A 9,446-nucleotide genomic window follows, 5' to 3' on the forward strand; every position below is an offset into this window, starting at 1 on the left:
ATCTAAGCAAAGGACCATCCAGATTGAAGCAACCATCCATGTCTGGTTTCTTTTCACAGTCTTTCTGCTGGACATCTCTTATTTGTGCCCTTCCTCCTCTGTCATCCTTTGCTCTTGTGCTCCCTCTTCCTTCTTTGTCTTTCTTGGTTAGGTATTTCGTCCTCAGGCAAAGTTTTCTAACATAAAGGAAGGTGAAAGGAAAAATAAAAAGGAGACCAAAATGCCAGTACTAAAACATTTGTTTGCAAACCACTCTCCAGCTGGCTCTAAGGGAATCAAATCTTTGTTTTGCCTGATTGTGAGCTCTTCTTCAGTTCCTCTTTATCCTTTTCACTGGGTGTTTGTACTCTAGCTGTTTTGTACTCTAGCTACCAAAAGAGGGCCCTGAGCTCAGAGTAAGTACCCAGTCACCAGCTCAGTCTAACACAGCTCATGAAGCCAGCGATATCTGTAAAGAAAACCTTTGCTCAAAGCATCCATGAAATCCCATCCCCCTCGCCAGCACAAGTTTTTGGTTTACAGAGCATAACAATATAAGCAGTTCTTAAATAGAGTGGACAGCTAAATCTTTTATCCTTTTCCTTTAGGAGATAGGAATTAGAAGAGAATTAGGATAGGAATAGGTCTGTTACATTCCCATCCAAAATATCAAGCTTTCCATCAAACGTCAATTCCCCTAGCTTTTAGCATTGTTACTTGTGATAGTTGTGTTGGAGGATCAATGAGGATTAACGCTCTGGATTAGAGCACCTGTGGCATTAGCACCTTTTCTTCTACTCGCATCACCTCCAGGGAAGGAGGTGGGTTTCTGAGCATCAGATGTGCCCGTTTCAGGTTTCAGTGCTGCCCACTCACCAAATTCATAACCAGCTGCAACCAGTGTATACTTCAAGGCAAGCCCACAGCTTTGCCGTTAAATGGAAGTCAAGCCTGTAACTATGATTTAGAAAGTAAGGTCTCAAGTGACCTGATCAATAAGCAAATCAAACATTTATAATACTTCGTGCTTTTACTACAAGACCATGAGATAGTGGAAAATTAATCTTACAAAGTAACTGAGCTCATAACGCATATGACTTTTTTTCCTTCCCGAGCTCTATGTGAATTCCTTCCTAAATTGCCTATCTTGCATAATTTTAATTGGATCCCAGAACACCATGACCTTGCTGCAGCAGCTACAGTATCTCAGTGCTGTCTTCCACAGTTATATATGGTACAGCGCCTTCCAAATCTGTGAATCCTGCAAGATCAGAACTGTGTGCTGCGCAGAGCTATTTTTCTTACATCCAAACATTCTTGATTCAAGGTCTTCCAAGAAGGTTCTGGTTGCCTTGGAAGGTCACCAAGATAAAGAACCCATTTTGGTAAGCAGCTGAGTTTCTAATAAACTGCACTGGTGGCCAGCTGTTAGTTATGAGTGATATCCTGCCTTTACTCTCAAAGCCAGAATATCCTCATGTGATATTCCCTCTCTGTAAGCATGGCTGGAAACATGAACCATGCCTTGAGATTACTGCCACCTCCTGTGCATAAGTCAGGAAGGTCACTTCACTACTGAGCAATGCAAGAGAGAGCTCTGCAAATTTGGGGGATCTCTGATTCTGGTGGTACTATGCTACTGTCACCCAAATGGTACTATACCTCTCTGGAACAAATCTTGTAGTCCTGTAAAAGCCACAAAAGTCTGCCTTTCAATACAAATGGATTCTTTCAGAAAATTTATCACTTTCCCTTGGCATCACAAGGATATTTTTTTGAATGGAAAAATTGCCAGAGTGTTTTTTTAAGATAATCCAGAATTGCAACATCTAGCTGTGTAATTAGAGTTTGCAGCCTTCAGCATGGCAGAACTCAGAAATGGGGACCTTTTGTCATCTTTTCATACACACATGCTGAGACAGTCCCTACAGTCTAAGATACTAAGCAGTGGAAAAAGCAAGGGTAAAAAAAGCCTTCATTACACAAATTATTCTACACTTGGACCTTCAAAACTTCATTTCATCAGGTCAGCAGGTCAAGCACACTGACCTCTCAGTATGTATCATATCAGTGTTTTCTCAGGATGCTCTGACAAAAAACTTAAAGCAGAGTGCTGTCATTTTTTAGACTCCAGAGCAAGGTTTAGAAAAATTCCTTTCAACCTCACTTCAGCTCATTAGGCAGTCTCAATCTTCAATTAGACATCACCGTTTGATTTATCACCTGGAAGGAATGCCTTGTTATCATTTCCCTTCAGATTTTTTTTTTTTTTCTCCACAAGGGAGCAACAATTAGATGACTAGTCAAGATACTTCTCCTTCCCTGAAGTCAACATGAACACCAGCCTCCTCAAGCTACTGAGGGATGCTCTGTAAGAACAGAGGTGTTACTCAGAAGGTTTCTGCATCTTCAGCAGCTTTGTGGCACCTTTCCTGTCTCTCCCTCCTGACAAGTCCTGCTCCTCCAGCTTCTTTGTTCACCAGGCTTCCTTTAGTCATTTCAAATGAACTGTTCTCCAGACTCAGGCTATATTAACTTCTCATTGCAAAATAGTTCAAGTTGCCTAAACATATGGAAACCTTTTTGCTCTCCAGATGGCAGGGCACATCCCTGGTGCCCCGTTCCCTAAGGCAGCTCACAGGAGCAGTGTCGTGTCACCCCCTGCTCAGAGAAGGACAACCTCAGGCCAGTAGCACTCATCAGTGGGAGACACTTTCCACGGAACACCCGTGGGCCTGGCGAGCAAACACAACTTGCCTTGCACTTCAGCTCTGTTCTGCACAGCCCAGCATCAAACGGGGGGCAAAGCAGCATTACGTTTTTTAAGCGCTGCTTTTCTCATTCCCGCTCTTCTGAGCCACAGCCACAAGCAGTGGCAGTGATGTGGGAAGGCGTATCAGCAGCTTGCAACAAGCCAGGCTGCCCAGGCATTTCCAGGAGGCTGCAGGAGCTTCTCCGCCCAGCTCCTGGCCCGTACCTGAAAAGCAGCGAGTCTTCCAGTTTCACCCTTCATCCATAAAGCTTTAGTCCCTGCTGCGCTATTTTGGTGCTTGTAAATTGTAGGGCATCAGCCAAAAGATAGAGGGAAGTGATCTTTCTTTTTCACCCTTCCTGCTCACACCCCCCACAACTCACCACCTCTGCCCAAGACTCAGAAAGGTCAGATTTGGAATTAATTTAGTCCTGTGTAATTTTTTGGCTTGGTTTGTATTTATTCCAAGTGAGTTCACCCATTTCTACTGCAGAAATAAAAGGTCATGAAACTAGTGAATTCTCTCTCTCTTAAAAGGGGTGAATTCCTTCTTGGGAGTGAATCACCAGCGAAGTGTACCAAAAGGAAAGAAAATGAAATAATATATTCTGTGGGACTGTAATCACAGCTGGGTTCAATTATAAAACACATGAGAGCACTTTGGATGCCATTTGCTTGCATAATTTTTTTTGCCCTCTGTTTAATTTGATTGATGGATACAGGGATAAAAAGTGAACTAAATTTTTTTATCTTTTTGGAGGAAACCCCCCCACAAATAAAAACAAAAAACCCCATCTTCTTTTCTGCAATATTTGGCTATGCAGCAGTACAGGCGAGCACAAAGACTTGGCCAGACTTGAAGGGAGGAGCACAGGGTATGGGGAGTTGAATCACTTTTAACATAAAATAAATCTAAAACAATTCTGGCCCTCAGCTACAACTCTGCATGTTAAAAAGGAGATACGTGCATGTATGTATTATTATGTTAATTACTCATCTGTTTTAGAAATTGGCTCCAAAAGACAGTTTTGGAACCAGATTTGAACACTCTGAGGAAGGAGAGTATCCATAATTGAACTTTTGACTCAGCCTGGCATAAAGATAAACGGCCTTTTGAATCCAGGTTTTTGGTTCATTGACTCCATTTGGTTTTCCTTGATTTGTTTAGTACAAGAATTTACTGTGTCATATGAAACGTAAATACATCTAAACTTATTCTGCTAGAGTAAAATAGAACGTTTCAGTGTTTGTCTACTACAGTATATTCAGTATACTGCTTCCTAACTTAAGGCTTTCAACAGAAAATCCTGGTTCAAATGTTTTGGAGTATTTTTTAAAAAGGCAAAAGGCTTTTCAACTCTATTGCTGATACCTGGTAGTGTTCTTTAAAAAAACCCAAACTATAGGAACCTTAATTTTTAAGGCTAATACTGTTTAACTGTCTTTCCCACACTAAACTTTTGTAGCCAGAACCAAAGGAATCTAAAATTATTAGATACTTTGTTAAGTACTACCTAGGAGCTTTAGTGAAAACATGACCAGGACCCGCTTGCATTGCACACTTTCCTTATATCTTTATCAAGAAAGGCTATCTCGTTATCAATGTTAGGTTTTGAAACAGTTACAAGTCCTATTCCGGTTCAGAAACAGAACACAAGTTCTAAAGAAATAAAAAAATAAATAAAATATCCATTTTCAACATTTTTTTTTTCTGCCAGGCATATGACTTTTTAAGGTCTTATTTTGGTAATTCTCATTATTTAACTTTTGGAAGATAATTCAGACCTCTATGAGGTGACCTGTCCTCCTTTGCTCAGCTCTGTGAAAGCTGTTTGGGATGCATTTGTGTGGAGTTGGTGGAAAGAGAAATGAAAGATACTATTTTCACCTTCCTTTACTTACAGCAAAATTAAATGTAATAAATGTAAGACTTGGCCTCCCATTTTCAAAGCTCATTCAAGACTAGCTACTAAGAAATGAGGTAATGGACACTGGGAATGGGATAAGTATGTTTCACAAGTAGAAATGTATAGGAAAATCCAGACCTCATTCTGTAGTTGCTGGAGAAAACTGTGCACATCCAGGGTGCATTTCATCACATCCTATTAAAGGATATTTCAAAGCAGTCAGGTAAGTCATGCTCAGGATGTGCCTGTTCTGTCCACCAGCTATAAAGAAAACATAATATGAGCAGTTCAGATAAGGATATGGTATTCCAAGCTGTAAATATCTAAAATTATATGAGATTTAATGTTATCCTCAGTGTCTTACTGCCTGGTTGATTATGATACAAGTGTAAATAGTCTGGCATCCAACTAATTAACATTTTGCTCCCTCAAGTACATGCTCTGACCCTACATGAAGAGACCTGTGGGAGATGATTTTGGCTTACCAGCTCAGTTGGTATTTCAAGTAGGAAGATATCAAATTAAGAGTATTTATAGGAGGGTCTACTGCTGACTAAAGGCATTGCAGGATTGAGAGAAAGCAAAGTTTGCAGCCTTCGTGGGACAGCCTCAGCAGAAAGGCAGATGGTATGTACTGGTTAAGAGCATCTTCTGGCAAAGGAATCAGCTGAGATTTTAGGGAAGAGTTGAGCTGAGAGTAACACCCATTTCAACAGTGGGCAAGGAGAATTAAGCAATATAAAGAAGTACTGTCAAATTTCTCTTGTTTCTTATCTGTACTGGAGGAGAGAAAAAAAGGGAGCAAACAAAGGGTTACCACCCAGGAACTTCTCATAATACTAATTACAAAAAGATTGAGTACTTATCAGCTGTGACATAGTAAACATTGCTGACCTCCTTTATTATCTCAACACTCTTCTGCTGACTTCTGCCTCCTTGTGAGCACAGCAAACATATTGCTTTGCTGTTTCTGATTAGGCCCCTGCCATGCCAAGGCTTCTGTATGTGCTGGATTTGAAACCTGTGACACTTCCATGAAATAATACGGGACACACCCAGTGAAAGACCTATGTACAACCATTTACAAAGGCCATGGCCTGAAGATCTAAACTCATGGGGATCTGAAACCTTCAATGTGCCTTTTCTATGGTCCTTGTTACAACAGGACCAGACTCCTAAGACCTTTAAATTATATCATAGCACAACAAAGAGAAAATAATAAATGTAACTGTGAAAATATACGCACTATGGGAATATAAAATTTGAATACAATAAAACCGTAAGCATCACTTAAAGTCTATTATATTGCCAGCAAGCTATGGCTTTAGCAATGAAAAAAACCCAAGTGGTTATAAAATGCTGGGTTTGCAGCAGGTAGGCAGTGCTTTTTCATAAGCCATTGGTATTTCCAGTCAGCAAACGCTCTGTCAGGGTGGCAGTAAGTTGCTCAAGGCATAATGTCTAATAATGCCTCCTTGCATGGCAGAAGCTCTGATCTGACTGTCCATCATAGTAAGGTTACCAACTACATAGCAATCTATAAACAGTTCACAGTGGGATAGTTTGCAAATGCTCCTCTAGAAACAGAAGGCATGCACATGTCTCCCTCTGTTTACTCTGAGGGAAGGTTATTTACAATACCAAGAATAAAAAGTTCAATAACAAAACAAAGATGGATTGTTCACCGTAAACTTTCATAGTATTTCAGTGAAGCATTAGAGCAGCTTTTAGTTCTGCTGGCAATGGCTGAATCTCTCCAGCAGCTGTATTTGGAGTGGCTGCTAGCAGAATCCATGTTTAGTAACAGATTAGTTGGTAGACTGCGAACTCAATTAAGAGCAGTTGTGGGTATTTATGTTAGAGAAGGTTGTGAAGTTCAGGAGCAGACATCTTATGGACATGCTGAAAATAATGTGAGCAGAGGTAGTGAGGATCTCCTGACTGAGTTATACCTGGATTCTTCCCTCAACTTTTCCAGAGGAATTGTTTAAAAGGAGAAAAGCCTTCATGACCTCGGACTATCAAATTCCCTCTGTACAGTATCTCCTCTCTGCTAACTCACTTCTCAGGGAATCCAGAGAGATGGCAGCTAACACCACCCTGTTAAACCTTAGGGAAAAGAATGCAGTGCAATAGATTTCTCTGTCTTTTAAACATATATGCCCAGTTTACAGACCAAGCTGAATTCTTCTGTAAATCACAGCCTTGCACTGGATTATGGTGCAAGGCCCTGGTGGGAGCTGCGGATTATGGGGTACCATTCACCCCTGCAGCCTGAAATGAGACCAAGTAACTACTGTAGCAAAATGCAGCTACCACTGCAATTAAATAGCATGGAATAGGCAATCCCATCGTTTACCACTTGATACAAATTGAGAAGAAAGCATGCATTGCTGTCAAGTAAATCAAACCAGAAATTTTCAAGAGCGAACCATTTAAAAAAACCTCCTTGCTTAAAATACACAGGAAAAAAACAAACCAAAAACTGAAGCCATGGCAGAGGTTAGATCCTGCAGCTTAGTAATAAAGTAAATAAATCTTTAAGAGAAAATAAGTCTCTTAATATGTTCAGAAAGAAAAGTCATTTAGAGGAGGAAACTGGCAGTTGTTTCCTGAGAAAATTTGTAAGATGCTTTTGAAAAAACAAAAGCTACTGTATGCAATGATGATGTTAAAAGAAAAACAGAACAACGTCAAAGACAGATTAAGCACATTTACTTTCCTTTCACATAAATGCACACACACACACACACACACACCCATACACACTCCTTATTAATGACTAGCCTTTACTGAAAGTGATTTCAAGAAACCTGTAAAAAATTTCCTCCTTCCTAAAAACCCTGACTCTCAAACGTGGATCCAATTCTAGCAATCAATATTAAGGAACTCTAGAGGGTTGTGCCAAGCACCTCTGAAGAAATAGCTGCAGCTGTGTAAGACACTACTACTGCTCAGCTGTTTGGTGCTGCTTCTTGCCACACCCACGTATACATCAATAACATATAGGTCATCGGAGAATTCCTCGTATGCTTCAGTGCACAGTCAGCTGAGGCGGCTTAATCCTGCAACGTTTCTCTGTCTATGAGCTTGGTGAACATTATCTGAACCCTCTCATTCAGCTCAAGATCACCATGATGGGTAACACCCAAGCTTTTGCATCACCCATTCCGACTCTCTACTTCAGGGCTTTTTTTCCTCAAGGACATCAAGTTATTTAGGGGCTCCTCTCAGAGAGCAGAAATTCAAGCAATTTTCTACATTGCTTGCTCACAATCCCGATTCAGCCGTAAATAGATTCACAGCTGAAAGTTCATGCACACCATTTTTTAAGCTCCACTAAAGCTAGAGGGATGCAAGACTGATGTGAGCTGATGTTAAAAGTCTCAAAGTACTGTACTGTTATTCAGATATTTTTCTATGGCAGAAAATACAGTGGATTCTGTGGGAAATTTTGGAAGAGGGATGTTAACCCTAGTGAATCCAACAAAGCAAGCTCTCCAGGTGTCTGAAAGCAGAAACATTTTTCAGTTGCAAATAGTGTCACAGAAACATGTGCTTACCTGCTAAAGGGAGAAGAAAACAGGACTGAATAGCAAATAGGGAGGACTCTGCAGCAGGTTTTCGAGGGTCACATGAAAATTCTCGACAGGCAATACAATTTGGTTGAAAAAAAAAATCAGCCCCATGCAAAAAAGGCAGATCTGCAATGAAAGATGAAAAAAAAGTAGTATTGCAAATATTGCTATTCTAGGAATTGTTTCAAGAGTGCACTAATAAGCCCATACATGACACATGTAGAATCAAAATAAGCACAATAATCAGTGTGGTAGCACCTCATCACTAACAGAATTAAATATTCCTTCTTGCAATGTTCTCTTTTCTGTTTTATTTTCTCAGAGGAGGAAGTGATTCATTGATACAAATGCTAAGAGCTACACTTACCACTAAGGAGGATAAAAGTTTCCACAAGCACACACAATGCAAATCTGTGTTCTAACCCTAAGGAGGTGATAGAAAAGGGTTTAAAATATGCTACATGATCTGTGGTGATCACTGTTGGAGAGCAGCTGTCCTGTAAGGCCCAGAAAAGTCTTAAACACATCATATATAAATACTGGAAATTACTTCTTTAGGATTTCAAATGATGGTTGTAACATCACTGCCTGTCCTGAGCTGGTCTTGAAGTGCCTCTCTGACACGGCTATTTACACAATAAACCCCATAGTTGATATCTTGGTGTGGCACAGAATTTATAATCATGTGACTTACAATACAACCATCTCCGTAATTCAAGTATTCTTTTTTTTAAATTATTGGTCAATAAATATAAAACACTATTAGGAAAAAAACCACATATACAGACAGACACAGACAGACACACAGTAGTATTCACAGACATCACATTCTGAGTACGGTTCTTCATGCCTTTCACTTTGTAGAGTCATCAGTACCACCTATCACATATTGCTAAATCTAACTAAGAATATACAGATGTTCTTCTTGGCTCAATTTATCCTGTGTACAAAGCTCTTGCTTTTGTTTTGTGGCACTTCATATCCACTTTGCAAGGATGTAAATAACTGCATGTGTTTACAAATACATATTTTAAGGTTAATCTTTCCTGCAGTTGAGGGAATTATACTCCCACTTTTTGTCTGCTCTATAGGTGCTAGCTTCATTCTGTTACCACTTTCTGCAGTCAAAATCAGAGGTGTTAGTTTAAATAACAGTTTTGTGCGAAGTCAGTGCGTTTTGACTGCAATGCGTTAAGAAGCACACACACAAGCAGCTCAGCAGACAGCCTG

General features: G+C 40.0%; 1 protein-coding gene across 1 annotated transcript in view; it reads right to left on the reverse strand.

Moving 5' to 3' along the window:
- The window catches only part of PRR5 (proline rich 5 (renal)), a 67,188-nt gene extending 58,842 nt beyond the window's left edge, over positions 1 to 8,346 (reverse strand). Inside the window, exon 1 of the mRNA XM_009869260.1 lies at positions 8,202 to 8,346. The gene's annotated coding sequence lies outside the window, so the exon portion shown is untranslated. The remainder of the gene's footprint in view (positions 1 to 8,201) is intronic.
- Between the last annotated feature and the right edge of the window lie 1,100 nt (positions 8,347 to 9,446).

This window comes from Apaloderma vittatum, unplaced genomic scaffold, assembly GCF_000703405.1.
Source record: "Apaloderma vittatum isolate BGI_N311 unplaced genomic scaffold, ASM70340v1 scaffold16985, whole genome shotgun sequence".
Classification (NCBI taxonomy): Eukaryota; Metazoa; Chordata; class Aves; order Trogoniformes; family Trogonidae; genus Apaloderma; species Apaloderma vittatum.